Consider the following 15,418-nt stretch of genomic DNA (forward strand, 5'->3'; position numbering starts at 1 on the left):
GAGGTTCAAGAGCAGAGGTGAGGCCTATACTGATGGTCTGCAGAATCTGGGAAGTGGTCCCCTACTAGAGGTCCCGAAAGTGGACAGGCCATTCTAGACTTAAGCAGAGGCTTTCCTTTCTATGATTCTCCCCATGGTGCTGGAGGAGGTACTGCGCCTTCTACTATCCAGACTACCTTTTGGGAATTCACGCTCAAAAATGTCCAGAGAGAGCTTCTTTCTTAGTTGAAGCTTTTGTTCTTGTGAACTTGTTAAAGAAAAAAGCTTCAAACGATTCTTCCATCTAACTCTCCTAGACTTTCTAATGAAGACTGTGAGCTAGATCAAGGAAGGAGAGATTAACAAGAGAAAATCATGGACAAGAATACAGGCAGATCACCATACATACAGGAGCACTTAAATGAATAACTTAGAACTTGGCTTCACAAAGCTTCTTAACCAGAGAACACTTAATTTTTAGAGAATTGACAAGACCAGGAAAGGCACTTTGAGGTGTGAGGAAGCAAATAAATTGGCAAACTAACGTGGGTAAAGGCTGATTGGCAATGCTTATTGACGTGGATTCCTCTGGTGGTGCCCTCTGGGGTATAAAGATGTCCATGGAAGAGCAGAAAGGGGACATTTTTACAAACCCCATCCTGTGGAAAAATGGAGATTTCTCAGTGGCACTTACAAACCTAGCCCTGCTTTTAGTGGTAAATCATAAGGATATGCTTAAACCTGCTGCTTTTCCAATGCCTTGAACTTCAAATAATCCTCATGCTAAATGGACACATTCTGCCTTCCTTCAGTCTGTCCGTACCACTGTGACATACACAAGTAGCTTTTCCTCCTCCACCTCAACAGTCTGAGGTAATCATCCTCTTACATGGTCTGTATACAGAGATGGGGTCAAAGTGACAGAGGATACCATGGACTGATTCTCCTGCCCAACATGGATGAAAACCTCCATATCCAGTTCCAGTCAGAATCTATAACAACAGATGCCACAGGTGTCAGCAATGCCGTCACGTTGCCTACTTTTGTCATTGGCCGGACTGTATTCTTTCTCTTCTGCCTGTTGCTTGTGGAAGCCTGGCTGGCAGCTAGAGTAGAAAAATGTGACATTTTCTCAGCATTGCTATAGTTGTACCAGTTTTCATCATGGGGATCCTGGAGAATGGCACTCTTCACTCAGCATTCTTTGAGATAGAACCTCTAAGGTGCTTCTGGTCCCTTATCTTAATAGGATAAAACTTGCATATCACTTATACTTATTTTTCTTACAGTCCTTAAATCTTCTCTATCTTTCTTGCCATATTACAATGTCTGTGCTTGTATATAGTTGTTAAACTATGTTGCTTAAGCAGTGCAACAAAAAGAGTCTGTTCATGTTTAGAATAAACATAATTTTGTATTCAAATATTTTCTACTCATAATACATGTAGATTGCCTGCAATTTTGCTGTAATTTCAAAAGGTTCTCTAATTAGGTGGTGATGACACACACCTTTAATCCAAGCACTCTGGAGGCAGAGGCAGGCAGATCTCTGTGAGTTTGAGGCCAGCCTCTTCTACGGAGTGAGTTCTAGGACAGCCAGGGCTATACAGCGAAACCCTGATGACATATTTCCTCCATTAAAGCCACACCCCTTAAAGGTACCATAACCTTCCCAAACAGCACCACCATCTGGGAACCAAGCCTTCTTCAACTACATAATTATATAGGGCCCATTCCTCATTTAAACCACCTCAGGGGGGTATAGGATGACAAAGCCTTAATGGGCCTGAGAACCAGCCAGCCTAGACCAACAGTAAAGAGCATGCACAATAGCTATTTCCTCAAAGCCATCCTGGGTCTGCCAAAGGGCCTTGACAGCAGCAACCTAGTCTGACAGGAGATGACTACGAACAGTGACCACATCACCTCAACAGATTCCAGCTCAGTGGATTCCACCCTCCAGGGCAGAGTGGGGAGAATAAAGGGGAAGGCTTACCCCTTCCTAAAATAAACTGAACTTGTTTCAACCTGTTCCCAGCGCCTATCATGTTGGTACTGTGCCTATTTTTCTCTCTCCCCAAGGGACACCCGCCAGGACCCTGCAACAGGGAGCTATTTTATTTTCAAACTAAGAGAGGGGTCTGTTATGGTCTCAACCCTGATGCTCTACAGCACAAAGGAAATCGGTACCACATGGTGCCCATGATGTTGCCAGTACCGCATGATGTCTATGTTGTTTCCCAAGACTGTACTACTTAGCATAGCAGTGGTCTAGTTTTTAACACTAGGCTGTGGATGCTTTTTCATATTCCTTCCAACTCTCCGAACACCAGAAAGATTGATGTGTAGGAACTTAGATAAAGGACCATGCCAACTGAGGGTCTCCTAAAAATAAGCTTATCTTCATTCTTAGATGTGTTTTATCAGTATATTATAAATAAAAAATCCTGTAGTTCCCAAATCACCTCTCCACTTCCCTGTTCTTTTTTTTTATAATTTATTTAACTTTATTTTATGTGCATTGGTGTAAATGTGTTAGATCTCCTGGAACTGGAGTTACAGTGGCGAGCTACCATGTAGTGCTGGCAATTGAGGTTGGATCCTCTGAAAGAGCAGCCAATGCTCTTAACCACTGAGACATCTCAGTAGCCCTCCACCTCCTTGTTCTATTCTATAGCACTGCTAACAACTTGATTTTAGGCATTCGACCTCCAGAACAAGAGAATGAATTTGTGTTTTTGCAAGCTACTAAATTTGTGGTAATTGTTAGAGCAGCCACAAGAAGCCAATACAGTACTAATACTCCTTTAAAGAGAAAACACTATTCTTTATAAGCTCAATACTTTATTATATATCATAATTATTTCCCTTGTTTATTTTCCTATGGTCTTTGTGGGTTGTTAGTAAAGTTCCACTTGAAACCCCAGTTAGTGTCCTGCAAGCCAAGGCAAATGCAGAAGCAAGAACCTGCTTAGCCCACTCTTGGCCAGAGAGAAGAAAGATTAGCGGTTCAGTATGGTGTTGAGGTGGGGCGTTGAGCCAAGATAAATTTAACACCACTGCAAACCACTGGCTCCATGAACTGAGGCAAGTTGCTAATGTTCCTGTTGTTTTAGATTTTTTTTTTGTTACTTCAAGGTTTGCGTACTGAATACTTGGTCCCCATTGTAATAAACTGTATTGAGAAGTGGTGGACCTAGTGAATGTATATTAGGTACCTAGGCACCATGTTGGAAGGGACTAATGCCACTCTTTGGTGTGTGTTAAGGTCTGGGGAGATGGCTCGGCTTTTAAAATATTCAGGGAAAACATCCACATGCATATAATAATTAATAATAATAAATAATATTAATGCAAAAAAACAAATAAATAAAAGTGAAGCATGGTTAATAAAAACCCAGAGACACATAACCTGAAGACCAGAAAAGCAAAGCAGCCAGGCACTGGCTCTTATTTTGACCTCAGTCTGAAAATGCTGATTCTGCTCTAGGAAACCTCAGAATGAGGCTGAGACTGAGAGCTGTCTCCTTCTGTCTTATAATCCTTTCTAGTTCTGGGATTAAGAGCATGTACCACTATTGCCAAGGACAATGGCACTGGGTTTTGATTCTACTGCATGTACTGGCTTTGTGGGAGACTAGTCTGTTTGGATGCTCACCTTCCTAGACCTGGATGGAAGGGGGAGGACCTTGGACTTCCCACAGGGCAGGGAGCCCTGACTGCTCTTTGGAGTGGAGAGGGATGGGGAGGGGAAGTGGGAGGTAAATGGAAGGAGGGGAGGAGGTGGAAATTTTTAATTTAAAAAATGGTTTATATGTTAAAATTTAGGGTCACTTCTAGAGGAGGGAGAAAGAATAAAGCAAGGGTCAGGGTCAGAGTCAGGGTTAGAGTAAGAGTAGGGGTCAGGGCCAAGGGTTTAACTTAGAGATTTAGAGTTAAGGGTCTAGGGTTAGGGTTAGGGTTTAAGGTAAGGGCTCTTCTATCATGGCTATTGTGATAGCTATTTTGGTATCCAAACTGACTATACATCTGGAATTAACTATTACCCAAAGAGTTGGGTATAGCTGTGAGTAATTTTTCTTAGTTAAAGGTTTTAAAATGGGAAGATTATTCATCTGGATCTTTTGAGGTAGTAAGATCCATCTTAATCTAGGTTAAACCTTATGGTGGCAGCCTACATATATAAAAGGATATTGAAAAAGGAAGTTCTCTCTCTCTCTTTGGGTGCTTGCCCTAGCTGCTGCTTTGAAGGTCATTCATTTATTCTCTTTAGAACCTAATTCTTAGGAATTCTGGTATATACTAAAGGTCACCTGAATCATCCACTCTCATTTATTTAAGAACTACTGAAGTTTTCCACTTTCCATTGGTAGAGAGTCAGTATTGGACTAGCTGGACCACAGCCTGTGAAACATTCTAATAAATGTTCTTTCTGCATACTTAGAGTGATTCATCTTATCAGTCTTGTTCAAGCAGAGAACCTTGACTATTACTGTTGTGGTTTTTTTCACCTGCCCACTGAGGAAGATGTACTAGCTAACAATAGTGTTCATTAAGCCCTTCTTCCTTGTTCCATTTCTCTCTTGTGGAAGCCCACAGACATGGGTCTATTTCACCTTGACTAAGGTTCAGAGAATTCATGCCTATTCCTGCTACTACAAGGTTATGGCAGGAAGTTTGACCTAGGGAGTGGCTGACTACAGGATGCTGTGCCTACGGTGTGGTTGCTGCATGTCCTGCCTGAACAACAGAATATTTATCTTAGGGTATAGTTGCTTGATGCTTCATGTATTAAAGAGGTAATTGCTCCGTTTTTTTAAAATCATGTTAAAGCAACCATTTGTCTTCTCCCTCCCCCCTTTTTTAATTGGGGTATATAAACTTATGGAAAATAAATGCAGGTGAATTCAGTATTCACTGGATTGCTCTTTTAGTTCTATTCTGTGTCTCTGTCTATTTCTTTTATATCTCTGTTCTGTCTGCCTGGCATTTCTAGTTCACACACCCCTACCCTGGAACATGTGAACCCCATCAAAATTGGATGCCAATACTTTCTAAGTATTCAACTTATTGTGGAGACCACACTTTTTATTATTGTTAAATTGTCAAGAGATTTAAATGAATTTCAGAAGAAAACTCCTGAAGCAATGATATAACCATCTATCCTTCTGATGAGAGAAAGATATAACATCTTGATTTTGATCTGATCTCTGCTTTTCCCTCCTGGTTGTATGAAGTCCCTGTGACAACAAGGTAAAGTATATATACCTTCACTTCACCTGACCTCACCATGAAGTCACAGAACAAATATCTCTTTTGTATCCTAAAATCTCTTTTTAATTGTTAACATGCTCTTCCAACTGGGGAACTGGGGGGGGGGTGTCACTCCACTCCACTTTTTATAATGAACTATGAAAGCCATATTGTGTCCAGGAGGAAGAAGGGGAAGGACCTACAGAGTACAGGAAGATAGCAGGGTCAGCTCTTGAAGCCAGAGGCAAGCACTATTGAAATGTATATCTGAAGATATGGGAAAGATCTGGATCTAGAGTAGAATCCAGAGCCAGGACAATTCTGCTGTGTGCATTCAGCACACTGTAACCCAGGGGAGGTTGTGCTTGTCTCTCAGGCCACACTAGCCAATGAGGACCTCCAGTCTAACCTGTCAGTCAGAAGTATTCCAGGGCTCTTCAGTGCAAGGCAAGCACCAGCCGTTTTGAGTGCTGTTCTGTGAGTGCTGCTGCAGGGGCTGTGAGTGGCCCATGGGTGACTCAGAAGACATAACATTGTGTGAGGGAGTACTGTCCCCAGGTGGGGAGAAGATGGTGAGCTGAAGGAGTTGGTGTGGCGAGTCCTCTTCTGGAACTGGTGGGAACCTATGGCCAGTTTCTGTGCCCTTTGAGATCCCATGAAGTCCTTGCAACTCCCTGGACCCACGTGGATATCTCTGAATAACTTCTACTGGTGGCCTGCATCTGTGCAGAACATTGGGATCAGGGAGCTGTATGTAGAAACTGTTTGGCTGAAAACTCTACCTCAGCCACACTCCTCCCTCTCCAAACCCTGCCCTTCTCAGAAAGACCTACAAAAGCCCAGGCTCCTCCCCCAAAGCTCAGGACTATGCCTACAGGGTTTTTAAGCCCCTCCATCTGGACCTGATTTCTCTCCAGTTCCCTTTTCTGAGAGTCACCCTGGAGTGCTTTGTTCAGATTAAACCTGGCCCTTTACTTTTTAAATTTAGCTCAATTTGATTTACTGCGTTGGTGGAGGAACCTACTTTCTACCAGAGACAAAAAAATACTTATCATCTTGGTGTGGAGGCCGGGTAGAGTTGAGTCTTTCCTGCAACCATATGGAAAGCCACTCTCCTTGGTGTGGGACAAATGTCTATATTCTGTCAATTATATTTTAAATAAATGCTGTTTGGCCGGTAGCCAGGCAGGAAGTATAAGTGGGACACAAATAGGAAGTAGAGGTGGATCAATGAGAACAGGAGAATTCTGGGAAGAAGGAAGCCCATTCCTCTGCAGTCCTGACCCAATCACTGAAGAAGCAAGACGTGACTACCCTACAGAAAAAGGTACTGAGTCATGTGGCTAACATAGACAAGAATAATGGGCTAATATAAGTTATAAGAGTTAATAAGAGGGGCTGGAGAGATGGCTCAGTGTTTAAGAGTGCTGCCTGCTCTTCCAAAGGTCCTGAGTTCAATTCCCAGCAACCACATGGTGGCTCACAACCATCTGTAATGGGGTCTGGTGCCCTCTTCTGGCCTGTAGGCACAAGCACAGACAGAATATTGTATACATAATAAATAAATAAATATTAAAAAAAGAGTTAATAAGAAGTCTGAGCTACTAGGCCAATCAATTTATAGTTAATGTAGACCTCTGCGTGATTTCTTTGGGACTTAGCAATTGTGGGAACTGGGCAGGACAGAAACTACCTGCTTCCCAACCCCAACCCCTCCAACACCCTGTACTGACTTTTGGCTTGGCAAGTCACCCAATTCCAAACCAAAATCCTATAAGGGATACAGGATCTCTTCCAAGTCTTTTGACCCTTCTGGGTCAAAGGCTTCCAGGTTACCTGCCAAAGCCAATGAAGTACATGCTATCCTGGCCAGTTTCTAGAGCAAGGAGAACCCTGTCCCATGGGTTCCTTTGTACAGGAAACATTCTACACAGAGGCAATCCCCATACTGTTCCTGGCCATAGGCTTTTAGAACCAGACTCAGTTCTGTATTCTTTGGTCTTCAGTAAAAGACTTGTGAATGGGTTCTTGTGGGTCCAAGTATGAACCCTAGACACCCTTGGGGGTATCTTCTATAAAATTTGTCCAAATTTGGGCTGTTCACACCATACAACAGATGGGTTAATTTCCCTCACACAGGATTTTTGGACTCTGCACACCCACCCTTCCCCCTCCCTTGTTTTCTGTTTGTCTTCACTCTGCCCTTCCCCCTACCTGTTCTCTGTTCATCTATCTATCAGCCTCTCATGCCTTAGCTCTGAGATGGTTTTCATTTTTTCCCTCTGGCTTGCATTACTTTCCACATGGACACTTGTGTGCTGCAGTCCGCTGCACTCATGTGACCATATCTCCTGCTCGTTCCACTTTCCCAGCAATCTGATTGACCCACAGTTTTCCACGTGGCTCTGGCTCTTGTGGTCTACAGACCCATGTGGAAACCTTCCTTATCTTCTGCTCCTTCCTGGATTTCTTTCACTTTGCAGTCAGACTGTAGACATCCTATGCTCTCAGTTTCCACCTGCAGTCCTGTATCTTATTTTCATTCTCAGATTCCTCACACCTAAATGAGGAATTCCTATGGTTTCTTATATATATATATATATATTCTTATATATATTTCTTATATGCTGATAGAACTGTAACCTCTTATTTCATGATTTGAAGTTGCTCATCTAACATGGTTTATAATTTGTAAACAAAGTCTGTTTCCTACAGAAAGTTTTGTCTTGTTACTATGTATGGATAAATCTGTGCCTATATGATTACTTCAGGCTCAGCTGGATATGTAAATGTATGTGGCCACTGCATGCTTATTTCTGACTGGTCTTGAATACCTGAGTTTACATGTTCCATGTGTCTTGATAAATAGCTCAACTGTTATTATAATCAGTTGCCTGGGTTCAGAATTTGCCTCTGAGATTTGTGATCATTATCTGATACGATGGTAGAGAACGTTATTTTATTCTGTTCTACTTTATTTAAAAAAACAGCTAAGGAATTCAGTATGGTTAAAAAAATCTGTAACAGAAACTTGTAATTCAAAATTGGAACTGTTCTGAGAAACAACACATGGTCTGCCACCACTTTAATTGAGTACAGTCACATGGGCAGTCACCATTTTGACTAAAGATGGAAAAGAGGGAGTTCACATGAAGTGGGCCCACCAAGAGACAACTGATATTTTGTTTATGCTATAACAAATAAAGCTTACCTAAAGATGAGAATGTAGAGCTAAACCACTAGTTAGCCATAGAGGCCAGGCAGTGGTGGTACACACCTTTAATCCTAGCACTTGGAAGGAAGATACAGATGGAGCTCTGTGAGTTCAAGGCCACCCTGGGCTACACGAGATTGATCCAGTCTAAAAGAAAAACATAGCCAGGAAGTGATGGTTTATACCTTTAATAGCAGTACTTGAGAATCACATGCCTTTAATACTAGCACTCCCACCTTAGAACTCCCTCTCTCCACCCAGCCATATCACTTCCTGTCTGTCTGTATAAACCTCCAGACCTTTATGGTTAGCTAGTGGCTAGCTCCACCCTCTGATCTTCAGGCAAGGCTTATTTGTACAAACAAGATATCACCATATTTTCCCTTTTTTGTCTAAATATTTTAAAAGAAGGTTATAACTAATATATGAAAAATTATATACAGTAACTATACTAACTATATATAATATATACAGGCAATAAATACATCAACAATGTCTAGTCCATTAACAATTGACAAATTCAGAGAAAATACTCCATATCTATCCTGTCTTGGTGAGTTCAAAAGCTGTATCTAGTTCTCTTTCCCAGTTTCACAGTCCCAATCATATAGAGAACCTTGAATAATAAACACAGTTGGATTTTTTTTTCACCTACCACTGAGGAAGATGTTTTGGCTAACAATAGTGCTCATGAACATTCTTCCTAGTTCCATTATTCTTTAACTACTTAAGTTTCTATGAAGACTACTCTTTTTATTATTATTCATTTGCCAGCAGTTTGCTCTAGATTTCAGGAATAAAACTCTTAAGGCAATGAGTCCATCCAGCTTTCTGATGGGAGAAAGACCTATTATCTTATTTGTGATCTTGTTCCTGCTTTTCTTTCTTGGTTGTCTGAAGTCCCTTTGTTAACCAGATAAAAAGTACCTTCAGTTCACCTGGCCACAGTGTAAAGCCACACTGCAAACATTTCCTTTTGTGTCCTTAAATCTCTCTTTACTGTTAACATTTGTGGCACCCTCCACTCATGTGACAGAATCACTCCAATCTGTTTTCCTCCTGGCATCGTGCAAAGATGGGGTACAGCCCACCAAAATCTATTAAGCTAGAAGCAAACTTTATTGCAGAAAAATTAAAAAAAGATCTTCATGGGGGCACAAAATCAGCTATAGCTGTGACAACAGCCAGAGATCAGGCTTCTATAGCTGTGGCAATGGGCTGTTTCTGAACATCCCTTTTTATAGCAAGAAGTAAGCATTGAACAAAAGAATTTTTACAATCTCAAGGTAAAACTCAGATAGATACACAAATTGCCTTTTTTTTTTTTTTTACAATTTCCATTAACAGGGTTTTTTAGTTAAACTGGTGTTTGTATTTAGCCCATTGTTTCTCTCTGTTAATTCCTGATGGTGTTTACTGAATCTCTGCACTTCCCCTGATACTGTCAGTTTTGCATAGCAGGGAAGGATATAGGACAATGCACAAACAAAATGCCACATACAACCCATAATTTAAAAGTTAGCTCAGCTCACGTTCATTGCTGGTCATGAGTGGCTGAGGGGTTATATAAAAGCTGACCCTCAGTTTCAGAGGGACTGTCAGTTTGCAGAGGGCCACTTCAGACTTGTAGATGGAGCTATGTGTTGTAAAGCAAAGTTAATAGTTAATCCTTAAACTGCTGAAGAAGCTGCTGACAATCTCCTCTCATTCCCCTAGGCTTAGAACTTTATTTTTTTTTATTTCTATATGTATATTCCTGGAACCTACATTTCTATATTATTATTCTTGGACTCTTCACAACCCACATAGTATAGTGGGCTGTAAAAGCTAGCTAGCCACATTGTGTCCTGGAAGAAGGGGAAGTACTTAAGGAGTGTGGGATGATAGCAGGGTCTGCTCTTGTGGCCAGAGGAAAATGCTATTGAAATGCATATCTCTGCTGGACTAGAAAAGGGCTTTGTCTAGGGTAGAAGGCAGGGTTGGGAACCATTTTGCTGTGTCTTTAAGCAGCATAACCCTATGGGAGATGCTCTTGCCACTCAGGCCTCACTAACAAATCAGGCCCACTAGGCAGCTTGCCAGTCAGAAGTGGTCCAGAACCCTTTTGGCAACTGGATTCAGGATATGCTTTGATGAGGAGCTGGCAACAGCAGTTTCATGTGCTGTGCTATGAGTTCTGGTTCAAGTAACTGAGGAGAGAGCATGGGTGAGCTGGGAAACCACAACATGGTGAGAAAGGGGCTGCTATCCCCAGATGGGGAGTAGCAGATGGTAAGGTGTGGGAGCTGGTATGTTCGATCTTCCCTAGATCTCAGTTGGAATCTGTAGCCAGACTTCCTGTCCTGTGAGGTTCCATGTGGTCCTTGAAGGTGGCCTCTGAATAACTTTGCTCTGTGGGCTTAATTTTCTCAGAGTGTTAAGAGCAAAGAGCTCTTTTTAAATTTTTAAAATTTATTTATTTATTATGTATACCTATTCTGTCTGCATGCCAGGAGAGGGAACCCAATTGAATTACAGATGGTTGTGAGTTACCATATGGTTGCTGGAAATTGAACTCAGTACCTCTGTAAGAACAGTCAGTGCTCTTTAACCTCTGAGCCATCTCTCCAGGCCCATAGAAACATCTTTGTAGTCAACTTCAAAGATGCTTTTGGTGCAAACACAGGAAGCAGGTTACCAAGCTTGGAGAGGCCTAGTTTCTTCAGGATCTTCTTGAGGTTCAGCACTTTGCATTTAACCTTTATGTGTAAGATCCATTTATAGTTAATTTATTGAGGTAAAAGGCGTCTCATGTTGGGTAGCACTCCACTACTAAACTGTGATGTAGAAGAGTAGAATTGGTGATATAAAGGATTTACCAATGCTTAGGAGATAATAAGTCTCACAAAATAGAATTTAGCTGAGGGAGGATGTTATGAGCTGGGGGACTTCAGCTCCAGGTTCTTTTCGAGTAATATCTATGAGGACTCTGTGCCCTTCTCCCCAGAGAGCGATGAGTGACCAGACCAAGCAAGAGAATTGTTTTTATGATGATTCTTTACTAGCAACTTCAATATCCAATGCATCAGTGGGGTTTACAATCTTAATAGGCATGGGGGATTGATAATGGCAACACACAGGCAATTCAATATCACAATTATTAATCCTACTAAACCTAATACATAAAACCAATCCATAACCTTAATCTAACTTATCACTTATCCATAAGATACTTCTTAACCTTAATACAACTTATCCATTACTTATCTATAAAACACCTCTTAACCTTAACTTATCCATTAACATTTCCTAATCTTTCAAGTATCCATAAGATATCTCTTAACATTTCACACACTAAACATATGTATTAACACGACTATGCTCTTCTCTTAACATCTCATACACACATGAAATAGTATCATACAACCTGGTATTCCTCAGCTTAAAAAGGGCTTTTTGAATTTCTTCAGGCAGGACATCTGACCATGCTGGGGGCTGGATAGCGAGGATCTACTCTTGATCCCGTAGTCTGTGCTCAGGAGATAAGGTTCCGATGTCCTGTTCCAGGCTGATACCAGGTGCTGGATCAATTCTTGACCACGTAGTCTGTGGCCTTTGGACTTGGCTTTCTGGTGACCAAGTCTCGGGAGACAAGGCTTTTAGTTCTCTACTCTTGAAGATGAAGCTTTGCTCTCGGGATGGCAAAGCATTCTGAAAGGCAGAGTATCTTGTCTGTTCTCGGGAGACAGACCTTCAATGTCCACTCTCAGGGAATGAAGCTTTTCATTCGGCAAGCAAGGCGTTAAATGTCTGTTTTCGGGAGATGAAGCTTTGTACTCAGGAGAAAGAGCATTAAATGTTTAGGCAAGGCGTTTAATATTTCTTCTTTCCAGGAGGCAGGCTTGGAGGATCTCGCTCTACAAGGCTTGGTGCCCAGGCCATTGTGAGAAGTGAGAATGACCATCCTCCTTCAGCCCTCTCTTTTAAGTCAATTCGAAACTGCCCCTCGTTTGATCCTTTCGATAACCAGGTGTCCTAGGTTATCAGGATTGACTGGTCACAGAAAGGTGGGGGTCCCTCTTGTGTGGCAAGGTTATTTTGTTACCATGGTTGCTGGGTGCAGCCCCCCTGGGTGTGGCATGCTTCAAATGGGCAAATGTTTTCTTAATATTTCACCTTAGTAATTTTCCACACCACACATAAGAAGAAATGCTTTTACATTACACCAAGTTACATTCATTCTTATTCTATAAATTTCCTGCTCTATCTACATTACAGATTCCCCTTTATGTATTCATTCAGAGGAATCTGTTTCCATGCTCATTACAGAGGACTTCTGCTAAAATGCCCCAAGGATAAGTATATGCTAACCAGGTTAGTTAGAGATTAGGATGCTAGGATACACACTTGTTCATCTGGACTGTCCAGACATTTGGCTCCAAATCATTACAATAAAGACACCCCTGATTTAGAACCAGCCACTAGGCTCAACTTCACATAGAAAAACAGGACTCTAACAAGATGCTCATTGAGGCATTACAGGGTCACACAACATACCTTACGGTCTGATGGGCCATCAAGTTAGTTTTCTTCTTGAGAAAAACATATTTCTGTCAGATGGGAAATATGACACCAGGTGACAAGTATTAAAAAAATAAAACATTGTTGTGTTAAGATCTGGCCTGATCAAGCAAGGCTTTCATTTAGGCCCTCAGGCAGTGAGGAGTTTTCTTGGGAGCTCTAGTAACAGCAGGAGACCTAGGCCTTTGGACCTAGGCCAGGGTAGTTTTCCCTAAGGGCCTGATGTGTAGACAATTATACCAGGTATGTGCTTGAAAGAACTGGTAATGGGCTGGTGGTCAAGGCCTTTGTGGAGGGATTGCTCCAGATTCTGAGAACTCAACTCTTCCCACAACAATGATGTATGCTTATCAGTCCCAAGGCCACTGTTGGCTTAGTCAGTAATATTCTTGGAATATCCTTGTTCCCCTTATGTACCATTGTTTGATTAGCTTCCTCCTAATTTTGTCCCATTGTATGACACTTTCTCCTGACTTCATAGAAGTCTCCCATTTCTTTCCATTTCCCCCATGGAAGTAGTACACAAGATGATATTCTCCTTAAAACACTTACTTGGTTGACATAAGACATAGCTGGTACAAGAACTCTCCAACCCAGCTTTTACCTTTTTTGTCTTCTACTTTTCCTATCTTTCTCATCCTGGTACCTTTACATCAAGACTCTGTTACTGAAGAATGACTTGTTGTATCAGATCACTGGTGTACTTGAAAAATAATTCTGGTAATATATTTGCTGTATAAGTCCCCCATCTGCCTAAGTGACTAGACTTGCAGTTTTCTCTCTAAATTGAAATTGTTCCAAGTCTGTCATAAAGCATGAACTAAAAGAAACTTGTAATGAGCATAGAAACAGAATCCCCTGAATGAATACATAAAGGGGAATCTGTAGTGTAGATAGAGCAGGAAATTTATAGAGTAAGAATGAATGCAACTTGGTGTATGGTTCATCTCAGTCGGTGGTTGAGTGAAGTAATTTTTTGAGGGTGTTCACAGCAACCTTTTAGGAAGGTGTGGTCTATCATACCATATTGGGATAGAAGCAATCCAAAGGGTCTCATCCTCTGTGAAAACAAAAGAAGGACTTTTCCAAAGCATCAAAACCTTAGATCCAAATTTTGAAGTCAAGGTATTTTCAAAATATCTTGGATTAGTTCAGCAGCATTTATAAACAAATATCTTTTAGCAGCTGTTGCTCCTTCCTCAGCATTCAAACCATTCAAAGAGACCATAATAGCATATAGTATCAAGATTCTCTGTGTATTTTCCATCTTTGTGTGGCTTTACTTTAATTTCTATTTCTTTTATTTTTATTTTTACTTTTACTTTTTGAGACAGGTTCTCTGTATATCTTTGTCCTGGAATAACTCTGTAGACCAAGCTGTCCTTGAACTCACAGAGATCTGCCTGTCTCTGCCTCCCCTGTGCTGGGATTAAAGGTGTATGCTACCACACCTTGAACTCACAGAGATCTGTCTTTCTCTGCCTCTCAGGCATTGGGATTAAAGGCATGTGCTACCACACCTTGAAGTCACAGAGGTCAATCTATCTCTGCCTCCCAAGTGTTGGGATTAAAGGTGTATACCACCACAGCCAACTACTCTCTTTCTTTACCTTAAGAACTTTAACTTTTTTCTTTTTCAAGCCTGCATATATTTTTAAAAACACTGTAAACCATTTAGAGTTTTTTTAAAAAATCTCTCTTTATTGTATATCTCTCTTTTTCTGACGACATGAGTCTTTAAGGAGAGTATGAAAGCTGTGGCTTTCACGGCTAGATCCAGCCCATTCCTTAGCTTTCTGTCCTCGTGGTGGAGGTACCGCTGGAGCAATTTTTATTGCCACAACTCTATGGTGGTTCAAGGTCCCTGCCAGCAAGCAAGCTGCAGCATTCTGCTCACAGACCACACACTCAGTCAGAATGCCTGCCTGCAAGAGTCAGAGTTTGCCCTGGCAGAACAACCCAGAAAGCCGACAGGAGCGCTGCAACACTTCATCTTCAATCATGACATATTTGGGACCTGGATAGTTGACTCTGCACCACTGCTCCTCTTGTGTACCCGTTTGATTCCTAGCACCCACCTCAGATTGGTAGGAGCTTCTGGAAATCTGGTGTATTCTTCTGGCCTCTTGGGGCACCAGAAATGCAAATGATGAAAAGAAAGATATGTATGTGAGTTCATATAATAAAAAGTTTTTTCATGCATCTTAAAAAATGAAATTTAATATAACCAATGTTCCTCTTGTGCTATATTGTCTGATTGTCCTCTTTCTGAATTTGTATACTTCCTTTGAAAACTGAACCCATTGATTTATATTAGCAAGAGACTTGCTGTTGAATTTGGCATAAATCTCCAGCCAATCTGGGACAGGTCTGTCTTTAGGTTAGAAGCCACTGCTGACCACGGTGCTGAGT

Source organism: Arvicola amphibius, chromosome 1, assembly GCF_903992535.2.
Source record: "Arvicola amphibius chromosome 1, mArvAmp1.2, whole genome shotgun sequence".
Lineage (NCBI taxonomy): Eukaryota > Metazoa > Chordata > Mammalia > Rodentia > Cricetidae > Arvicola > Arvicola amphibius.